The 12,471-nt window shown below is 38.0% G+C and overlaps 1 pseudogene; it reads left to right on the forward strand.

The window, feature by feature from the left end:
• Positions 1-932: 932 nt before the first annotated feature.
• On the forward strand, positions 933-1,953 carry LOC136223055 (peptidyl-prolyl cis-trans isomerase-like; annotated as a pseudogene).
• Positions 1,954-12,471: the final 10,518 nt, after the last annotated feature.

Genomic DNA, 12,471 nt, shown 5'->3' on the forward strand with positions numbered 1-12,471 from the left:
TCCTTTGAAATTAATTCATCCTGATTAATTCCAACATATATATAACGGAATACCGTCACGATCTGTTACTAGCAGAACCTATGATATTCTCCTAGAGCAATTAAGAAGTCAGATTGATAACTGACGTTAACCTTTCTGCATTAGGTACAGTATAATACGATCCTTCATCAACTATATCCTGTTGGTCAATTCCTTATAACCAGGAACGTGTCAATGTTACATATAACAAAGAGTCTGTTTTACTTGTACAGGTTGAATTCACTCTGAAAGATAAGTTAAGTGAAATATCTATTTCTACTCTTAACTCTATCACCTTGCAAGGATTTCAGTTAATTCACCACAAGCGGCCATTTGGATATATCTCGCATTTATCGGGAGTGACGAATGCTCAATCTGACATTAACTATTCTGCAATCACTTTATATAATACCCAACCCTGCTCTCACCTGTAGTGGATCGTGCTCGCACATAATCAAAGCATCACACTCCATAATCCAGAATCACTAATTAACGAATGTTTGAGTCTGAGGATTAGTTATACCTACTAATAGCAATGAGATGAACAGTTGGCACATTAGATAAATCAATTCATGCTGTTATCTCAAGTCGGGTCCCAATCCTAATGAACTCCTTCACCGGATCCATGTAACTGTCTAGATATCTAAATATCTAAAGCTTGTGAGATCACCTTTTTTTCTCGACAGAAAACACTGTTATATGCAAGTCTCAACAGTAATATGCCAACCCCTATAACATATTACTTGACTTGGGTTAACTTTAAGTTTATTGATCTTGTTATAAAGTATAATCTCACTTCATGCTTGTATGAACACTCTATAACTACTTAAACAAACTTAGGATTACTTTTTTTATGAAAAATTTGTGTCTTTATATATAGTTACATTTTAATGAGGTAAATTACATGCGTGGTGTACAACTTTTACCTGTTTTCACACTTTGGTGTACAACCAAAATTTTTTCACACTAAAATGTACAACCTTATAGTGACCTCCCACTAAAGTATACAGCATGTAAAAATGACCGGTCAACGCATGTCAAAGTTGCCAAGTCAGCATTTTTCATTGCAACATTAAAAAAATGGGACCCACTTTTTATAAAATTATTAAAATAACCTTATTCATTAAAGAATTACTAAAATGTCCTCAAATGTCCTCAACTTCCTTCCACTCATCTTCGTGCCATTCCTCTCTTCACATCTTCTCCCTCACTCCTCTATGACTGCAAATCAAACTACCATTAACAACCTCACTTTCCAAATCGTCAAAATGCAACGAGTATGCTTCACCCTGTTATCTATATCCCGATCAAAAAATTCTTCATTTCTACTCTAATTTCTATTTTAATGAACCCTAAGGTCTTCTTGACATGACCGTCGGCGGTCAGCCAGCCTATAGGATCGTGATGGAGCCCTACGCCGATGTCGTTCCTCGCACCGCCGATAACTTCCGTGCTCTTTGCACTAGCAAGATGGGCAAGCCTTTCCATTACAAAGGATCCTCCTTCCACCGTGTGATCCTCGGCTTCATGTGCCAAGGCGGTGACTTCACTGTCGGAATCGGAACCAGAGGAGAATCGATCTACGGTTCAAAGTTCAGGTTATTGAACGCATGGATGTGGTGAAGGCGATCGAAAAGGTCGGTTCCAGCTCTGCAAGGACCTCAAAACCTGTTGTCGTCGCCGATTGCGGTCAGCTTTGAGTGGCCGGGAAATTAGGTGATGGTGGTTGTCGACCGGCTCTAGCTGTGATGTCCTTTATTGAATGTGTCCCTGTTATACTGAGTACTTTTCTTTTTTTGAATTTTATCGTATTATCAGTGTAATGTTTGGGTAGTGTTGAATGTTTGGGTTTTATTGGTGGTTGTTGAATGTTTTACTTTTATGTGTTAATGGATGGAGGAATTGATGTAAATAAAATAGACTTTTTAATAATAAAAAAACAAACAAACAGATACATAAAATAATGGAGAGAGAGAATGGGTTGTACTTGTTTTTTAATTTTGGAGGGATGAGGGTATTTTAGTAATTCTATTTTAGGATATGAATTTTTTACTTTTAAAGTGGTCAAAATACTGATGTGGCAGCGTTGACCTGCGTTAACAGGTCATTTTTACCTGCTGTATACTTTAGTGGGAGGTCACCAAAAGGTTGTACACTTTAGTGTGAAAAAATTTTGGTTATACACCAAAGTGTGAAAACAGGCGAAGGTTGTACACCACGTATGTAATTTACCCCATTTTAATGCCATATATCTTATTAAACAAATGATTAAATAAATAATTTATTCATTAATATTTATATCCTAAAACAATTGTCTTTAGGACACTAAACTCCAACACTCTTATCAAGCCTTCTGCTTCCGCTTTTCTGATTAACTGTGATAAAACCTCAGCGCGCAGTAGGAATAGGTATGGTGACAACGGATCCCCTTGTCTCAAACCCCTCTCCGGTGTGATTGGACCCACCAGGTCCCCATTAACTGACACGGAATAGGATACTGTTGTGACGCACAACATAATCCAGTCAATCCATTTTCTACTAAAACCCATTTTGACCATAACTGCTTTTAGAAAGCCCCAATCCACTCTATCGTAAGCTTTACTGATATCAATTTTAAGAGCCGCATGCCCCTCGCTACTCCTATTGTTCTGGTTTATCATGTGGATTGTTTCGAATCTATATGGACATTATCAATTATAGATCTTCCAGTGACAAAAGTTGATTGACTCTCATTGATAATATCAGGTAAAATACATTTCAGCCGATTTGCCAATACCTTAGCAATGATCTTGTACAATACGTTACAGAGGGATATTGGACGAAGATCTTGCATCATCACATTAATTAAATTGTTTATTAAATTATAACTATACATTAAATTTCAAATTAAGGAAATAAATATTAAATACGATTTAGAAAGAAAATTTTCAATCACCTAACATAAAAAAAAATTATGCATAATTTTTTTTAAATCACTCTCACATAATTTTAATCTCCATTGATATTAAATTCATCTAAATTGTAATTGATCAAATTTATTTCATTAGTAACTCACCAAGTAAAAACGGCTAACATTAAACATAAACATGTCACCAAAAATAAAATGAATCACACAACTTTTGATAAAAAAAAATTAATATAAGTTAATATTCATTGATAAACAACTATTTAAAGCTTTATAAATAAGAAGATTAATGAGAGTAATAGAATGTAAACTATTATATTAACTTTTGTTGAGAGTTTTTTTTTTTAGAGTATGCTTGAGGTTGAAGAATGTTAACTAATGAAAGGGGAATGAAGAGGTGAGGTGGAGTGAGATTAAATAATTAACATATGAAAAATCTTTCTTTGATGAAGATAAAGAATTTTGAAGGTTTTATATTGATTTTATAGACAAAACCTCCAATTTTTCCAATTTGGTGAGACTAAAAAATGGAAGGTTTTTGAGGTTTTGTAATCTCCATTTAACTTTAAGAAAACCTCACAATTTTTATTAACTCTATTCCAAAGTAAGGTTATTTATTGACGTAGTTGAATCTTGTAAGTCCGTGTGTCAGCCTGCAACTGCATAGAAGCAAGGTCAAATGGAGGTCGTTTGCACGGCGAACCCACTCTGATGCTTAAGTCAGTTCACATATCAACCTACAACTAGATAGAAGCAAGGTCAAATGGGGGTCGTTTACCTCAAGTGGAGCTTACTCTATTTATACTGATGTTGAGCTGTAAAAGACGGTTATGGACCGTGGAGCAGGGTGGTTCAGGTGTCTCTTGTTGATAGGAGAGTGTGAGGCCAGATATCAGGACCTGATATCCTCCAATACCATTTGGCCCATGATTCCTGGGATCGGGAGTGGTTATGGCAACGATTGGATTCTTGATCGGGTCTTGCAAGGTCTCCCAAATCAAGCTTCTAGTACACCGTCATTTAGATGTGTTTTATACAATGTGGAGCTACATATTCTATCTTCTAGAGGGTAGGTCCGGGCGTATGTAGTTCCACGTGGTAAGTTTATATTTTCCTAATATTAGATGTCCTGCGGGTCTAATTTTATCATTCTTTAGGATAAAAAAGGCGTTAGCTTCGAGAAGCACTGTCCTTGTCATTTCTTGATAAGTTTTCCGACGAGATTTGAATTTTGGTACCTTTTTGAAAATTTGTTAAGAAATGGAGGATGGATAAGGAGGTTGTATGGGCTCTTGACGATTGATTTTCCCTTCATTTATTGCTCACAAATGCACTTATCAGGGCTCGTTTTTCTATGTCTTTTAGTGTCTTTTTAATTGGCGATGGCTTCCTTTCGTCTTGTCATGTGTCATTGTTTTTCTACTTTTGAGGAGGCGTGTCAAAGACTTTTAGTGCTTCTTAATCATTACTTTCCTAGTAGTGATTTCATCTGTCGATTTGTTTTCCCTCTAAGTAGTATAAAAAAGGGAGGAGGTTGGTGGCATTTGCCTTATCCTCTACTTTATCTTTCTGGTGACTGGAAGGTGCTTGAGGGTAACTATTTGGTTTTTTTATATTGGTATTAGGGAGATTAATGATGGGTATGCTTCCATCCCCATGCTTTTCACTGTTGGGGGGATATTTTAAGTATTTATGCCCCATGTGTTGGCTTGGGTGGCAATTCATGAGCAATGTTTTGATGATTTTGGAGGGAATTTCGTCGTTTCTTTATTTGGACATTCTCGAGTGGAACTTTGGGCCTTTACGAGGATTATGCTCGTCATAGTTTTTAGGGTGACCGGTATTGCCTTTTGTCATTTCTTGAAGCTCCAACTACGGGGTAAGTGTAGGGAAAGGGGGGAAAAGTCTGTTGGCAACCTAGCGTCTCTTATACCTCTTTGCTTACCATATCCAAGGTGACGTGCATTCCTTGTAATTCCCTTCACACAGCATGCATAGGAACGTGAGTGAATCTTTGTTGGCGTCCTTCGTTTTGTTCCTTTTTAGTTTTTGCTTTATAAAGGAGTTTCAGTTTTGTATTTTATCAAAAATTAATTTTGTACTTTGATGAAAAGCAATTCTGTAATTTGGTGAAAAGTAATTATGTTTTTTACTTGTTTTTCCTTGATAATTTTATGACTGAATCATTTTCAAGTTATGCTTCGATCTGTGCTATGATTTTGTTGTAACTGAATAGACATAGATGCGAGCCTTAAAGAGTTCGAAGTCGTGTAGTGTATTCAATAGGTTTTTGTTAAAGTCTTTTCGTCTAGCGATTGTGATTGAAATCCTTGTAGCATGCATATGATTCACCTTTAATATAATGGAAGGGAACTTTAACAAAAAAAAGGCAAAAAAAACCTTAGTGTAGATAAAGAAATGATGTAACTTGTATTTTTTTTTCAACTGTCTTTAGAGATAAGAAGTTGAAATAATAACTACAACCGAAAGTCCTTATTTAGGGAGCATCGAGGCCCCTTTATTGGTAGAATTTTCTAAGTGTGTTGGCATTCCAGGTCCGGGAGACCGACATGCCATCCAACTTTTTAGTCTATATGTGTGAAGATTGACGCATTATATATTATTTGATGCAGACCTTCCCATTGTTCCCTTAATTTGCCTTTACATTTATTGGATTGGAATGCCTCTATGCTGCACATCATGAGGGCGCCTAAGAAGCACTATTGTGGACTAAATGTTTTTCATGGGAAGATTTGATGTTCTGACTATATTCTTACATGTGTATGAGGGCCTTTTCTCTTTGTTCTTCAAGGAGATCTAGTTGATGTCTCATATTGGCCTTATTATTTGCTTTAGAGTAGAAAGTTTGTCAAGGGCTGGCAACCCCTACCTCCACTAAGATGAAGGCTTCGGTCATGTATGTTGAAACACCTTTCCACATGATTTTGATTTGACAAAATTATTTAAGTTAATCCATGATTAAGGGACAATTAAATTTAAGTGCTTTGATTTAATTGTACTAATATGTTTGTTCAATGTTGAGTATAAATATAAATACGAATGGAAATAAAAAGTAAGACAGGACGAAGTTAGCATGAGAATACAGCACAAGCTGAGTGAAGCGTAACTCAGCATGATAGAAGATCTTCAGAATAGAAGCCTAAAGATCAAACAAATCAACGAAGCTGAGTGGAACGCAACTCAGTATCAAAAGTAGAAAAGTCTTATTGAGAACTATGTCTTGCAGAACGAAGCTGACCATGGAAGATAAGTAAAAGAGAACTCAGTATCTGAATTAGCAACAATCGAAGACAACGGCTATCAAAGTCATGCTGAGTAATCTTCAGGACAGCGCGAATGATCTGTTTGCTAAAAGAAAAGCTCCGACAACTGTTTGCACCAATAATAGAAACCTTGGAATTACGCAAAAGCCAATCTTGAGATGCATGGGTTAACTGTTCTTTTGCTAAAAGACAAACTGGCACAAGAAGACGAAACCTGCGAGAAGAAGACAACCTGACGCCTGCAGAATTCAGACGACAGGATTGGTCTGCAAGTCTGAAGCTGACCAGAGCCTTGTCTCAAAAAGGAGCCATTTGGATTCAACGGACAAATCCAGAATTCAAAAGATCAAGTCTTCAGAATAAAACTATAAAAGGACAAGTATACTTCTTAGATCCTTGGCCGATTATGAAAACAAAAAGAGAATAAGAGCATACATAAAAAAAAAAGCACATCAATACAAGAAAGAGATCTTACACCAAATTTCTATTCCTGTGTAAATGCTAGAATGATTTCCTTTGTAATCATCTAAAGTGTTCTTTGTCTGAAAGAGAACAAACTCTGTATCAATTGTAAAATTGAGAGAGTGTGATGAGTACTCGGTTTGGTACTCAGTGGTAGAGAAAATCTAAGCGCTGGGTTGTAGTGCTTAGTGGAGTTGAGTAGACGAATAGAGGACGGTACTCTTGCATATTCAACTGCCTTGTAAACGGTTTGTGCTCTACCTTTAAAGAGCTCAGTATTGGATTTAAAAAGCCTGGAGGGATTCTGGGGACTGGACGTAGGCGGAGAGACCGAACCAGGATAAGTCATGCTGAGTAATCTCTAACTCTCTCTTAATATATATCTGTATGTTTTGCTTGCCATATTTACTCGGTATATAAATTGTTTGAACTGACACTGAGTAAATCAGAGTGCTGAGTTGGAAGCTGACCACAAAAGTGTCATTTCCTAACTCACAAGTAAAACAGTTCTAGTCAGTATTTGACTAAAGTTGTCTTACGCCTCACTCGAACGCGCTGACCAAAGCTGAGTTATCAAACTCAAAGAATTGAATTAAGTTAGCGTAATTAAAGCCAAAAAGTTATATTAGTTCCTAACCCCCCCCCCCCCCCCTTAGAACTAATCACACGGGACCAACAAGTGGTATCAGAGCCAAATAGCTCACTACTTAAAGATATAACTATCTTGAGCTGATCCCGATAAACGGCTGAGAACAGCACTCGTTTTCTTCCAGGGAACCAAACAACACAGATACTCCCTAAGGGATTATCAATTAGTCGGTCTCCCCTATTCTTTGGATCTAATTATACGTTCTAGAAGAATAGGATGAAGAACTTTATTCAAGCCACAAACATGAGTGCATGGCTTGCAATAGTTCAAGGCCCATATGTGCCTTATAAAACTGTTGACAATGAGAAAATTGTCAAGAGTGAAACTGAGTGGTTAAAAGATGACCTTAAGAAACTACAAAATAATGCTTCGGCTATCAATATGCTTCACTGTGCGCTGGACGCTGCAGAATACAATAAGATTTCAGGTTGCGAGTCAGCATAGGAGATTTGGAAAAAGCTTGAAGTAACCTATGAAGGAACAAGCAAGGTCAAGGAATCAAAGGTGAACCAACATATGAGATTATACGAGCTGTTCGAGATGAACGACAATGAGGACATCTCTAGAATGAACGCTAGATTCACCAACATCATAAATGAGCTAAAGAGGATCGGCAAGAATTTCACTGAAGAAGAGCAGGTGAAGAAAATCTTGAGAAGCTTACCCAAGAGCTGGCAAGCTAAGAAAACGGCTGTGGAGGAGGCTCAAGACTTGACCACATATAAATACGACGAGCTGATCGGATCTCTGTTGACCCATGAGATCTCTATGAAAAATTTTGAAGCAAAACAAAAGTTGGAAGACAAGAAACAAAAATCACTTGTCATGAAAGCTGACTCAACCGAAGCTGACTCATCGGATGATGAGGAAATGGCCATGTTCACAAGGAAGATGAAGAAGCTGTTCAGAAAGAATGAAAAGAACAGCAAGAGGCCATTCAGAAGAGGCGACAGGTACAAAGCCGAGTCCAGTGACAAATACAAAAAGGACAGCTCCAAGTCTGTCACATGCTTTGAGTGCCATCAAACTGGACACATTAAGTCAAGCTGCCCTAATCTGAGAAAAGAAAAGAAGGGAAGCAAAAAGGCAATGGTGGCCACATGGAGTGACAGTGATGAGTCAACCTCATCTGAAGCTGATACAAATGAAACAGCAAATATATGCTTCATGGCGGATGACGCTGCTGATCGAACTCATTCTGAGCGTGCTGAACTCTCTAAAGAATCTGAATAAGAGGAATACTCTAATGAGGTAACATCCTTACACATGCTTAGAAATGAAATGGTTAACGCCCTGAGTGACTTATATACACTGACTAAAAAGTGTAATAAGAAAATAAAAGCACTCAGCAGGCGGTGTGATGAGATTGAAGAGGTCAAGCTCAGTGACCTTCGATATCTTCTCCAAGACAACTCAACTCTGCATAGTAACATGGAAATCATGCATAAGGTTGTCTCGGAAGTCCAATCAGATTTAAAGAAATTGAGAAAGGATGTCACATGCCTATAGAGCCAAATAAAAGGCTCAAACAAAAATAAAACCCATGCTGAGTACTCAGGAACTAGTCAGCATAGACAGTTCACTCAATGTGACTGTTGTGGGAAAAGGGGACACACAAGAGATGTGTGTTGGTATAACAATCAGATTGTCCAATGTGACTTCTGCGGAAAGAAAGGACATACCACTAAGGTATGTTGGCATGCTCAGCACAATAGTGCTGACCAAAAACCAAGTCACTCTAAAAGGGTAACTCATTGTGACTTCTGTGGTAAACAAGGCCACACCATAAAAGTATGCCGTCACAAATTAAAACATGACTTTGCACCTGTCTATGCTAACCCACGAGGACCCAAAAAGAATTGGGTACCTAAAGATGAGTGATTTAAAATGCAGGTGAGCCTGAGATGCATGGAAAATCGAAAGTATGGTATATTGATAGCGCATGCTCGAGGCACATGACTGGTGATGAAACTCAGTTCATCACACTTGAGCTTAAACGAGGTGGAAACGTAAGCTTTGGAGACAATAAGAAGGGTAAGATAGTAGGATCAGGTACTATGGGAGGTAACCCCACCATTGAGTCAGTCTCCTTAGTTAAAGATCTTAAATATAACCTATTGAGCGTAGCCCAGCTTTGTGATAGCGGTAGACATGTTATATTTGATGCTACTCAGTGTCGGATACTCGAGGGAAAAACAAACAATTTGATTTTAACTGCCCCTCGTGTTGACAATGTATATATGTTGAGTTTAGAAAAACAGTTTTCCAAAAATATATGCTTAGTATCTAAAGAGGATAACTCCTGGCTATGGCATAGGAGACTTGGTCATTTAAGCATGGACCTTCTTGCCAAATTAGCTAGAAAGCAATTAGTTGAGGGATTGCCCAAATTGAAATTTGAAAAAGATCAATTATGTAATGCTTGTCAGCAAGGTAAACAAACGAAAAAGTCTTTTCAAAGTAAAAACATTGTCTCAACCAAGAGATCATTGGAATTACTACACTTGGATTTTTTCGGACCTATCCAGCCACTCAGCTTGGGGGGTAAGAAATTTTCCTTAGTCATTGTAGATGATTTCTCTCGGTACACTTGGATCATCTTGCTGAGTAGCAAGGATGAAACTTTTGAGATGATCACCACATTGATTAAAAAGCTTGAAAATAACAAAGACCTAAGAGTAGCTCATATTAGAAGTGACAATGGCGGAGAATTAAAAAACCAACAGTTTGATGAATTCTGTGAAGTCAGTGGCATTGACCATAACTTTTCTGCTCCTATGACACCTCAACAAAATGGGGTTGTTGAAAGGAAGAACAGAACAATAATTGAAATTGCTAGGACAATGCTGAGCGAAAATAGGCTTCCAAAGTATTTATGGGGTGAAGCTGTCCACACAGCATGTTACATAATGAATAGGGCTTTAGTTAGACCTATACTCAAGAAAACCCCATATGAACTTTGGAAAGGACGAAAGCCCAACATTGGCTACTTTCGTGCTTTTGGGTATAAGTGTTTTATACTCAATACAAAAGATAACCTTGCAAAATTTGATGCTAAAGCTGACGAAGCGATCTTTTTAGGGTACTCAACTAACAGTAAAGCATATAGAGTGTATAATAAACGAACTCAAGTTGTAGAAGAGTCTGTCCATATAGAGTTCGATGAAACTGACCCTGCAGGAAAGACAACTCAGTCCGCCGAAGATGAACCGAGCTCAGCTTCCGCTGACCAAACAGGAGCCGCTGAGTCATCAGTACAAGGACTGACCAAAGGTAAAAATGAAACTGAAATTACCTTTGCTGACCAATCTGCTCCTGCAGATAGTGTAGAAACACCTATTCCAGACAACTCAACATTGCCCAAAGAAATAAAAATTCCAAGAGGACATTCGGAGAAGTCCATTCTTGATGCCGCTGACAACAAGCTGATGACAAGAGATCAGCTTAGAAAGTATCTCGGCAATGTTGCTTTCGTCTCAGTACAGGAGCCAAAGAACTTCTCAGAAGCTGAGCACGACGAACATTGGATCAATGCTATGCAAGAGGAGCTTGATCAATTCAAAAGAAATGAGGTATGGGATCTAGTACCAAAACCTAGGAATCAAAAGACCATATGAACTAAGTGGGTCTTTAGAAATAAACTAGATGAGCAAGGCAATGTGGTCATAAACAAAGCCCGACTTGTAGCCCAAGGCTATAGTCAGCAAGAATGCATTGACTACGGTGAGACCTTTGCTCCCGTTACTAGGTTAGAGGCTATACGAATACTGTGTGCATATGCTAGCTACATGAACTTTAAATTATATCAAATGGATGTTAAAAGTGCTTTTCTTAATGGCTTTATAAACGAAGAGGTATATGTAATTAAGCCTCTAGGGTTTAAAGATCCAAAACTTCCAAACCACGTTTATAAACTCAAGAAGGCCCTATATGGGATGAAACAAGCTCCAAGAGCTTGGTATGAGAGGTTGACCAACTTCCTGCTGACCAGGAATTATGTCAGAGGCAAAGCTGACACAACCTTGTTCATTAAGAAAAAGGGTAAAAATACCCTGCTGGCACAAATTTACGTAGATGATATAATCTTTGGTGCTACTGACGAATCTATGTGCAAAGAATTTAGTAAACAGATGCAAACTGAGTTCGAGATGTCTATGATGGGCGAACTCAACTTCTTCCTTGGATTACAAATCAAGCAAGGGAAGAACGGCATCTTCATTAGTCAGTCCAAGTACGCCAAAGAAATGTTAAAGAAATTTGATATGGAAGAATGTAAGCCCATATCAACCCCAATAGGTACTGACATTGTCCTCTGCGCTGACGAGAAAGGTAAGTCGGTAGATAGCAAACTATATTGAGGTATGGTAGGCTTTCTACTTTATCTTACTGCTAGTAGACCTGACATTCAGTACTCAGTATCTTATTGCGCAAGATATCAAGCTACCCCAGAGAATCTCATCTTATAGCTGTAAAAAGTATTTTTAGATATTTGCAGAGCTCAGTTAATGCAGGACTATGGTATCCAAATACAAATGACTTCACACTCATTGGATACACTGACGCTGACTATGGACGAGATAAGCTAGAACGTAAAAGCACTTCAGGAAGATGTCACTTCCTAGGAAGCTGTCTAGTATCTTGGTTCAGTAAGAAGCAATCGTCAGTGGCCCTGTCTACTACTGAAGCTGAGTACATTGCTGCTGGAAGCTGTGTGGCCCAAGTCCTATAGATTAAGCAACAACTAGAGGATTATGGAGTCAAAACAGAAACAATAGAAGTTAAATGTGACAACAAGAGTGCCATTGACCTATCTAAAAATCCAATCCAACACAGCAGGATGAAGCATGTCAGCATAAGGCATCACTTCATCAGAGATCATGTACTCAAAGGTGAGATCAAGCTGACCTACATACCAACAGATGAACAACTTGCGGATATCTTCACTAAGCCTTTGGCTCGTGAGCAATTCAACATACTAAGGGAAGCAATCGGTATGTCTAATCCTTTTCAATAAAATTCTATATTTAAATTGAATGTTGAGTGATTACCATGCTGAGTGACTTGTGCCAAATTAGTAACTTTTGTATGCTGAGTCAAATATAATATAAAATCACCTCATACTGAGCAGACTTACATACTGAGTGATTATCTTA

Source organism: Euphorbia lathyris, chromosome 1 (genome assembly GCF_963576675.1).
Source record: "Euphorbia lathyris chromosome 1, ddEupLath1.1, whole genome shotgun sequence".
NCBI classification, from domain to species: Eukaryota; Viridiplantae; Streptophyta; class Magnoliopsida; order Malpighiales; family Euphorbiaceae; genus Euphorbia; species Euphorbia lathyris.